We start from the raw sequence: 10419 nt of genomic DNA on the forward strand, positions 1-10419 counted from the left end.
GTTATATCTTCATCTGATGGTACATCAAAGACTACATTTTTTTAAATTTGAATACTAAGTTTTGGGATGATCCATCATGATCATTGTAATTGTAAAAACAAAATCAACCAGCTTTACAATGATTTCTATGACAATGTGGTTTCCAGAAATGCATTATTGGAAGAAGACAGGAAGGCCTATTTGTGTTTCATCTGTTTTATTAACTATATGTTAGGATACTGGTTTTCCATAATCCTTGGCTGCTACAGACCATTGCTATAGTTTTAGGAAGATTCTGGCTATTTCTGATGTGTGATTTTCTGCAGGCCTTAAATGTTAAGGCAGGAACAACTGAGAAAGATTTTGCCATCTTGGGAAAATCGTAGAGTGGCTTATAGTTAAAACAGCCATCTCTTTCACTTTTCACTTCTATTCGTGTCTTCGAGTCTAGGGGTTCTGTTTTAGTAGGACAGTCCTAAGTTAGTGTTTTCTAATGAAGTCAGTGGCTTCTTTAGAAAGAGAATCTTCCAATGACTGGAAAGAATTTTTGCACAATAGCTGGAGGCACCAGTTGTGAAGTCTTAAATGATGTCCCTGTTGGGGCTAGCTCTGTGGCTCAGCAGGTTAAGCTGCTGCATCCCATGTGAGTGCCATTTTGAGTCCTGGCCTCTCCATTTTTGATCTAGTGTCCTGCAAATGTGCCTAGGAAAACAGCAGAAGGTACCCTAAGTAGTGCCACCCACATGGGACCTGGACTGAGTTCCAGGTTCCTGGTTTGGCCTGACCCGGTGCTAGGTATTCTGGCCATTTAAGGAATGAACCATCTAATAGAAGATCTCACTTCTCTTTATCACTTTGCCTTTCAAATAAAATAAATCTTTTAAAAAAGACAATACTCCTTTCTCCACCAATATCTCATTTGTGTCTCACCTGCAGACCTCTATCCATGACTTCACATCCAGCATAACACATTCTCAATACAATAGGGTTATAACACTCTGGAATTTATGTTAATGAGATTTTATTAGAATATTCCCTCTCCTCAAGGTCACCCTAATTCTTTTCATCCTGTGAATAACACTATTTTAATCTGGATTTCAGTGCTGCTTTTCCCAAGGCATTAGCAGGGACTGCAAGTGGAGCAACCAGGGCATGAACCTGCACCCATATGGAATACTGGTGATAAAAGCAGAGGCTTTATCTACTATGCCACAATGCTGGCCCTAATTTTCCCAGTATTTTATTTTTATTTATTTGAAGGCCAGAGTAACAGATGGGAGGGAGGAGGGAGAGAAAGAGAGATTGAAATTGAGATCAAGATCTTCTATCCACTGGTTCTCTCCCCAAATGCCTCAAACAGCTTCAGCCTGGCTGAGGCTGGGAGTGTGAAACTCCATCTGGATCTTCTCGGTGGGTGGCACGGCCCCAAGTGTTTAAGCCATTGTATGTTACCTCCCAGGGTGTTCGTTGGCAGGAAATTGGGTCAGAAGCAGTGTAGCCAGGAATCAAACTAGTTGCTCCAATATGGGATACAGAGATAAAAAGTAAGTGGTGAATTAACTGGCTGCCCAACATAATATAATCCTCATATGCATAATTTTACCAAAGCAGACAGCCTGCTCTTTGCATCTTCTGCATCTTCCCTATTTTTTTAAATAGTTAACTGAGAGAAACATTTCAATTTTCAGCACAGTCAGCAAAATCTTCATGATATGGAAAAGCAATAGTTACAGGTTCATAGATTAGCAGAAAAGTTTCTAATTTTTAACTGAGTTTGATGTCTTTCACTTGGACTTCAAGAAATAATTCTGTATTTGGAATGCAGTTCTAAGCTGTGTATGCCCTGACTTTCTGACCTTGGGTATGTGATGTTCCTTATGTGTTTTAGTTGTAGTGTGTTCTGTCTTTTTCATCATGTGGGCATGATGATTACAGGTTACATAGAATGAGTGTGCTTTGTGAACTCCAGATAGCTCCACAACCACAAGGCTGCTGTCTTATTTGTGAAACTTTCTAATGAACTTCAAACTCTTTAATGTATGCTATGGGAGTATGGTTGGCCATTGCATTCAGAGAATACATGAGACACTGCTTTCCTCTAAAATGCTGCTCAGTGTCACTGTGTTTATGGCTCTTTGATTTAGCACCATGTAGGAGGAAATTCTCGTTGCAACACTGATGAGTGTGTGGTTAAAGGACCAAATGCAGACAAGTGTTGAGTGGCCTCCATTTCCCACAAGATGTATGGGGCCATGGTGGGGCCATGGTGACTATGAGTAACACAGCTAAAAATGGGTCATGGCAAGGCGTAAACATCACATGCTCCTCAGCCTGAACTTAGGGTGACATAGGGAGACATTAGGCATATCATTCCTGTACTGGCCAAGCTATGACTCAATTGGAAACCAGATAGACATCTGTATCTTTTTTTATTGGGGTAGAAAATGAATCTGGGTTAGCTTGCAAACACTTTTTGGCAGGGTGCCTTACTTTCCCCATCATTCTTACAAATGTTCCCTATAGGAGAACAGAACTGAGGTGAATAGCTGACAGCTGTCTTCTAGGCAGTGAAGCAGTGTGGCCCTGGAAGACGCCCAACACACTTGCATTCCAACACCCTGACAAACAAGTGTCACGGGCACTTTATAGCATGGGCAATTTTAGCTCTGGATTTGCTCCCATTGTTTCCTATTGCCAAATCTGAGTCCTGAAGCAGAACAGGGAGCCTGGGTCCCTGGATGCCTGAAGTTTGTTATTCCGGTATCACACAGGCATTGGGTACACACTTGGAACCCCACAATGCCAGCTATGAGGACACTGGGCACCTGGGGCCTTTGTGCTCTGGAAAGAGCTACATCTGACCTTTCTATCAGCACAGTCCTACGTCTAGGCTTCCTGAGCCCTATTGAACTCTAGAGGAACCTGAAAGGTGGAGGGGAAGCTGGGAGCACAGAACAACCTGCAGGAGGACTCTTGTAACAGTTCCTCTCCTCTGTTGCTATCTCTTGCCTGGTTCGTACCCAACAGAACTAGGTTCACTGTGTAGACTGATTAAGGGAACTGTAAAGCTGGTGGAGGAGCACTTAGCACACAGTAGTGCTTGAAACTGGCCCTGTCATGTCATCTTGTTCTTTATCCCTATATGAAACACAGGCTGATGTGCTGACCCAGCACCCCTTCCAGGCTTCTCTTAGCTCTCAAGCACAATAGGTGAAGTAAAAGAGCATCATTTCCCCAGGGCTTATGTTACAAAAAGAATTGTATGCATGGTCAGTTTGCAGTGGCCAAGACAGTCTGAGCAAACTGGACGAGGACTTCATGATGTTTATAAAACCATCTCAATCAGAGAGATCACAAATTGAATGCAGCCATGAGGGAATTCTTGGTGCTTTTTCAACAGTAGCTGAAGGGCCACTGGTCAAGGCAAATAACTCATCCTGTATTTCTCAGTGAAGCCATAATTTCATCTATCCAGGACAGATATATAGTGGTCAGAGTCCATATCAATCCTATCCTACAACATGGCACCTGGTACTAGATTGCACATGGTGCTTCCCCATCTGAAAATGTCTTTGAGAGAGGTCTACCTCTTAAAATATGCTTCAGTAGTAGTGTGCTATGGATCATCTCCCCTTCCACGCAACTTACAGAAGCCCAGTGAATTCCTGGATGAAAGGGCAGCTTGTCCTGAGTCTCTGAGTTAGCCAGAGAAACTGGCCATATGTCACCCAGCAAGTGACCACAGCAGTAAAATTGTTGGAGCATATCCTGCCCAAGACAGGGCTATGACTGAGACTAAGGGTAGAACTGATTACACAGTGGGTCATGGCACATAGATACAGCAATCTATGTCCACAACACCTGTGTCCACACACCTAGTTTGGTCCTGGTGTCTCACACTGAAGAATATGGAGTTGGCTGCAACTCCAATTCTTCTTTTCTCATTTCTCCAGTGGTGTATCTCATGAATCCTTGGGGTCCTGCAGCAAATCATGTGTCATGACAGGCACTGGGATGTAAAAATGAAAGGGCATATCCAGCAAAGACTTCAGACAGTCTCAGTCTAATAGCAGGATAGCTACCATAAAAAATGTATGAGGGTACATGTGAGCAAATAAAGACAATTCAGTATGTTACAGGGAAAGTCACAGGGCAACGGGATTTTAATCAACAAGTGCAAGCCAAGAGGGAGAACCTGAAGGCTCTTGTCAAGTTATATGAAACATAAGAGGTTGAGTAAACTCAGAATGCAAGTGCATAAAGGAGAATGCTTAGTGACAGGACTGGCATGATGGCATCAGGTTACAATTGTGAACTTATTGGCCAGCAGTATACATCTCAACCAGATGGGAAGGAGGTGGTGTCTTACTTTGTCTTAGTGACACACAAGGACCTAAAACAGATCATTTCTAAAATGAAGAAACAACTTCAATGTCTTCTGTGTCAGGCTAAAGAAAATGTGTTGTGTATCTATATAATGGAAGTCAATCTTGAGAAAAGAATACTTCACTCTGAAAACAGGGATGAACACCTTGAGGATATTATGCAAAGTGAGACAAAATAGTCATGGAATGACAAATGCTGCTTGCTTTCAGCTATATGAGGTAACTAAAATAGTCATCCCCATATAATCAGAGTGTGATGGTGGTTGCTAGTAGGTGGAACAAGAGGAAACATGGAAAGTTACAAATCAGTAGGCAGAAAGTTTCAGTCAAGCAAGATGAATCCATGTAGAAATCTGCTGTACAACATTATGCCTTCATAGCATATACTTTAAAATGTGTTAAGAGGATAGCTTTCAAGCTGAGTCATATTACATTACGGGTTCACAAGGATTTGACTACTGAAACTCATGCAGACGTTTAAACCCCAAAGTCTTGTGTTAACCATTAATGGTTTTAACACTAATGGGACATGGAATTGGGTGGAAGCTTGATCTAATGATAGTATCTGCAGGTAGGGCCCTCAACAAATTGATTGGGTCACATTAGATCGCTAGCATAGGCCCCCTGATTGAATCATGGTGGCTTTATACAGAGAGACGCATGGACACAGAGGAAGAGCCTGTTTCCTGTATCTTTGTTTCCTGGCTCACCATCTGATTGTTCCTCTGCACTCACTCCAGAAAATAAGTAGACTTTCCCCATCTTGAAATGTGAGTCTTCAAACTGTAAGCCAAAATAAACTTTCTTCCCTCCTAAATCACCTCCCTCGAGTATTTTACAGAAAGCAATGCAAAGTTGATTTATACACCAGAATAAAAGAAAATTCTAGAGAAATCTGAGTGCCTATGTTGACTGATGCTGATAATGCTTTCAGTTTTTCAGTCCTTAATGTCTGCCTTCCTTTCTCTCTGATTCAAGAACCATCTAAACCTTCTCTGAGTGGAAGGAGTTCCAAAGTCAGGACACTGGAAATAAACACCACAGTGTCTCAGTTTCCCAGCTATGACACTTGGAGTCAGTCATGCATTTAATTTCAACCATGAGTACAGCACAACCTGTTTCACCAACACACTATAATTGTACAATGATTCAAAGGGGTTTGTAATCTTGAAAGAAACATACAGGAAGACAAAGCTTTAAAAGATCTCTGAGTAGACTCCTCCCCAAGGCTCACTGGTAGCATTGGGTTCCCATGACTTCCCTAACTGAAAGGAAGATTGGGAAATAAAGTATATTTGTTTCAATAGTTTTTACAGCAGAATAAAGCAAGTGTGTGCTGAGTGCCAAACCATAGTTCCTTCTCTAATGGGGCAAGAGTCCTTTTCTATAAGGTTTCTTTCTCCAGCATTCATAAGAAAATGAAGCATTCTATTTTTTAAGGGAAGATTCGGTCCATCCAGCTAAGTAAAACACACAGAGAATGACATCCAAGACTTATGAAAAGCAAATACATAATGTTCACAAATCCTTACAATACAAGAATTTTGAAAATTAATGTAACAATATCAACTAGCTATTGCTGAATAAGCCACTCCTAAATACAATGCTTAAGATAAAATCATATTTTATTCTAGGTCACCTATTTGGGGCTCAGCTTATCTTGTTTGGATTCATACATCTGCCAGGTCATCTGTGATCTCTGTTCTAAATACTTTAGCTTGAATGGCTCTGCTACACACATTTCTCCTTTTGTGGGATCTGAAGACCAGTCTGGCATAGTCAAGTTCTAGAAATGGCTGAGGACAAGAGAGAACAGGCAAGCACATGTGATACTGTTATGTGGTAGCCCTTGGCTAGTATTACTCAAGGTTCTTTTCTCAGCATAAGAAAGTCAAAGATCAGACATAAACAAAAGCAATCAGAAAAGTCAGATTTGTCTAAAGCAAAAGTACAGTCAGGAATGGGTGTGGGCAAGAAAGTGATAGAGAATGAGAGAGGAGAGAGAGAGAAGAGAAAGATGAGAGAGACAGCCCTGCAAATAACAGGGTTTGGGATTGTCTTTTTAAACAGTCTGGGGGCATAGGGAGAGGTATCTAGGGTGAGGCCTAATTAAATACTCAAAAATGGCAGGATTTGGGGTAGGGCTGAGTACTACCTATTTCCCTGCACCCCTTTCTGTTTTGTTTTTAAATCTCAAAAGAGTCATGGCATTAGGTGCATGATGAGAGTGGGAGAATCAGCCACAGTATAACTTTATTGTGACATTAGACTGAACTAAATGTTTTACAGGGAAGCAGTCAGCAGCTGAATTGGATATATTTTTTTTAGCCAGTGCTCATTCATAAGCAGTAAATCCCTGCCACCTGTGGTCTTCATGGCACAAAGTAGAATTAGTGCACATGGAGCTGAAATGCTGGCAGTACTCAGCTCCTCCTTGCTAGATACCTGCTTACTTAACATCATTATTTCTTGCCTCTTTCTGTTGGCCAAAGCATGTCATGTGAATAAACTGAGTTTGAGGACATTATACCCCACCTGCAGTGCAAGGAAAGCACAAAGTTCCAAAGCATTGGAGATAGTATATGGAGGGGGCGAAAAACTCAAGTCAGGAATGCAAATTTACCTCAAGCACCCCATGTTTTACAAATCATAATCACAAGATCAGCATTACACTCTAATTCTTCAGTGGGAAGCTATCCTAATTTAGTCTGGGATTACTTAAATCACTAGAGCCAAAGCTAACAGTTACACCATCCACTCATATCTCACTTTATATTCACTGAATTGAGATGAAATTTCCAAGTGAAAACAGGGTCTTCAATTTTGCCTAGTACCTATCATACTTCTCCTGAAAAATGTCTCATGAAAACCAAACTGATGACGAACCTGAAGTACATTATGCTAAGTGCAATAAGCCAGAAACAGAAAGTCAAATACTGGAGGATCTCATTCACATGTGAAGTCTAAAAACATAGAATTTAAAGAAGCAGAGAGTAGAACAGTGTTTGTCAAGAGCTGGAAACAGGGGAACAGGTAATGTTGGTTAAAGGGCACATTTTATTTGGGGGGAATGTGTTTGGAGATCTACTGTACAGCACAGTGAGTACAGTTAATAATGATGTATATTTGAAAGCAGCTAAGAAAGTACATTTTAAATATTCTAACACAAGAAAAATATGAGAAATGATGAATTGGTTAATTTGTGTTAGCCATTTCATGTATGTGTATTTCAGTAATCACAGTTTATAACAGATACATATAATGTTCATTAATCATGATTCAATAAAGCTAAGGGAAAGTAGTAATGATTCATTTGGCTTTTCTCTTGCAGGTTTGATGTGAAGAATTAAAGAGAAAAAATGGATTCAAATGAATATAGCTCACTAAAATTATATATATTTGTATCAAGATCATGAAGCCTTGAATGCCGAAGATGAGCAGAAATGGCCTGTTTTTACATTTATATCTCTTCCTTTTAGTTGGCTGCATTTCTCATTTTAATTTATTGTCATTTTTGGCACCTTGCAGAGCAAATCAGTCGATGAGTTCACCACCTGGAGGGTACAGGCTTGAGGAATTTGATTTCATGGAGAGAGATATGGCAATGTGCATAATGATCATTTTGATGGAAAGTTCTCTAAGCTACTTCCCACAGTATTTTAGTCAATATTTGGATTGTATTTTGGTTCTTCACCTTTAAAATCACATCAATAAACTTTTTATCTGTTCAGAAAATAGTTGAGTAAATGTAAACTATGCATGTAAGCTAAATTAATTTTTGTATCTTCAGAGAGTTACATATTCCTTAACATGGAGAGAAAAAAGCCAACTCTCAACTTGCCTTAGTGGGGACTGATTCTGCATTTCTGGGTACCATGGGTACAGCTAGAGTTGACAGGTTATTGCATGTGGAGTATTGCCTGAGGAATTTGTTATTGTTGATGTTCCATCTCCAAGGATGACCTTATAGTGAGTTTATTTCACTTCCACAGAGGCCCAGAAACTCCCCTTTGTCCTGGTGGACTAGAATTCATTATGAGGTGTTGTCAAGCAGAGGCTGGGTGATCAGAATAAGAGAGGGACAGAGCATACATTAGCTGTGCAAGGAAAGGTGAAGCATGTCTCCTGCTGCTAAGATACAGAGTTGCTATGCAAATTTAATCAATTTGCAACGTTACCACAAACCAAAAGGAAGCGCCCACATTCCTCCAGAATCTACAGCATTCTGAAATACCCAGGCAACTTCACAATCTAAGTAGGTAGGAAGGATCAGGTTATGGAGATGTCACTGTTTGAAAAGCAAGTATGTCGCATACCTGGTATGCAGAAAGACCTTGACACGGCTTCTCAGGCTAAATCACTTTCATCCTTGCTTCAAGGCCAGTCGTTGTGTAAAACAAAAAACCCGCAAAAAGCAAAAACAAACAACCCGATGTATTTCTGAACTTCCTGAGGTGAATGACACTCTCATGTCTCTGCTGAGTTCTGTTTTCAAAAGCACACCATCACTGTCCACATGTGGGACTGACTGCAGATTCGTGGTGCCTGAGGACTTCCGGTTTTCCTGAAGTTCACCCATTGGCGTTTCACTGCGTGGGTTTATCCTTTTGATAGCTAGCAAATACACACAGGTGTGCTTGGGACAATGCTAGCAGATTGTCAACAGAACAGGTGAAGAGATTCTACACCATTGTAGACAGCTGCGCTGTCTTGGGCCATCTCCTTCCTTATTGGCGGAGGTGAGCAGAGTTATAAAACTGACCTCACCTTTCACTCTGTGTCAATACAAATGATCCACACTTAGTTTCTAGATTAACTTCTGGCTTAATGTTATGAAAAAAATGATCTTATTTTATTGCAGTCTCCCAGGGCACATTTGCAGCATAATCAGACCAGTCTCTAGACAAATTCAACGGCTTTTTTTTTTGTCTCTTCAATTTAAAAATATACTTATTTTGTTAAGGTTTAAATTCACCATATATGGGTTTTAGGGAATGTTTTCATTCCTTGGACAACATATATACATATATAGCGTAATATAGAAAAATCTTTTTTCAATGAAATCATATGTTAAACATTCACATTTCACAATAATAGCCCCCTAAAAACACATATGTCACACTGAAGCATTCACTTATCTTACAGTTTTATGAATAACCAGTCATAAGGCAACTTTTTCATGGCTGAGAAATGAGGTACAAATAGTGGAAGGTACATTAGGAAAGAGAGAGAAAGGGAAGAAAGAACTGGAAATAGCAGTGGTTCGAGTGTGCCTGCTGTAATGGTACAAGTGCCAGGTTATACCCTGTCGGATGAAGGTCTTTGCATGTAGTGCACCCTTCTCTCCAACCACATTTCTGGAATGCCTACTATGTGGCAGGCTCTATGCTAAGTGAGGGAGGATCACAGAGCGATTTCATCCTGAAAACCATCTGCTTAAAACAACTCCAGTCTTAAGTCCTTCTTTCTTGCCTCATCTATGAGATTCTCCCACATTGTGCTTGAGGCACAGGAGAACACAGAGGGCCCTGCAGGGTCTAGGACTGTGTGGGACACTTGGAAAGCTTTCCTCTTCAGAGCCAGAAGCCAACCGGGACATGCAAGGCTCTTTAGAGTCACAGCAATCACTCATTTGGTACCGTCTTTGTATTTTAAGACTGGAAGGAAATTGGTTTTGTTTCCAAGGTTACTTACTGAGTAGCTGAATGACACAGTAGTATTCTAAAAGTGAGGCCCAGGGCATGGGGGGGGGAGGAAAGGGATGATAATTACCCAAAGGAATCCTTCATTTTTAACTAGAGCAGTAAAGTCTCTCATTATGGATAGATTCACATAAGGAACACTACTAATCGGATGTGCCATTCTGTGAAATCCCTTTTCCAGCATTGTAGGGCTCACCTAGAATTAGCGTTCTCCCTCTCCGCCCCGGGGATGCAAGTGGGACTCATTTGGATTCAAAGACTACAGATTGATCAATTAAAACTACTTCCCTTCGAAAGCCTGTGGTATTATCCCATTGCTTAGCAATCTAGCTTGAAATAGAAACTGCATTTTA

General features: G+C 40.7%; 1 protein-coding gene across 1 annotated transcript in view; it reads left to right on the forward strand.

The window, feature by feature from the left end:
• The window catches only part of SMPX (small muscle protein X-linked), a 59748-nt gene extending 51659 nt beyond the window's left edge, over positions 1-8089 (forward strand). Inside the window, exon 5 of the mRNA XM_041002061.1 lies at positions 7696-8089. The gene's annotated coding sequence lies outside the window, so the exon portion shown is untranslated. The remainder of the gene's footprint in view (positions 1-7695) is intronic.
• Positions 8090-10419: the final 2330 nt, after the last annotated feature.

The sequence above is a fragment of the Ochotona curzoniae genome, unplaced genomic scaffold (assembly GCF_017591425.1).
Source record: "Ochotona curzoniae isolate NIBS_2020 unplaced genomic scaffold, NIBS_Ocur_1.0 contig_1274, whole genome shotgun sequence".
Classification (NCBI taxonomy): Eukaryota; Metazoa; Chordata; class Mammalia; order Lagomorpha; family Ochotonidae; genus Ochotona; species Ochotona curzoniae.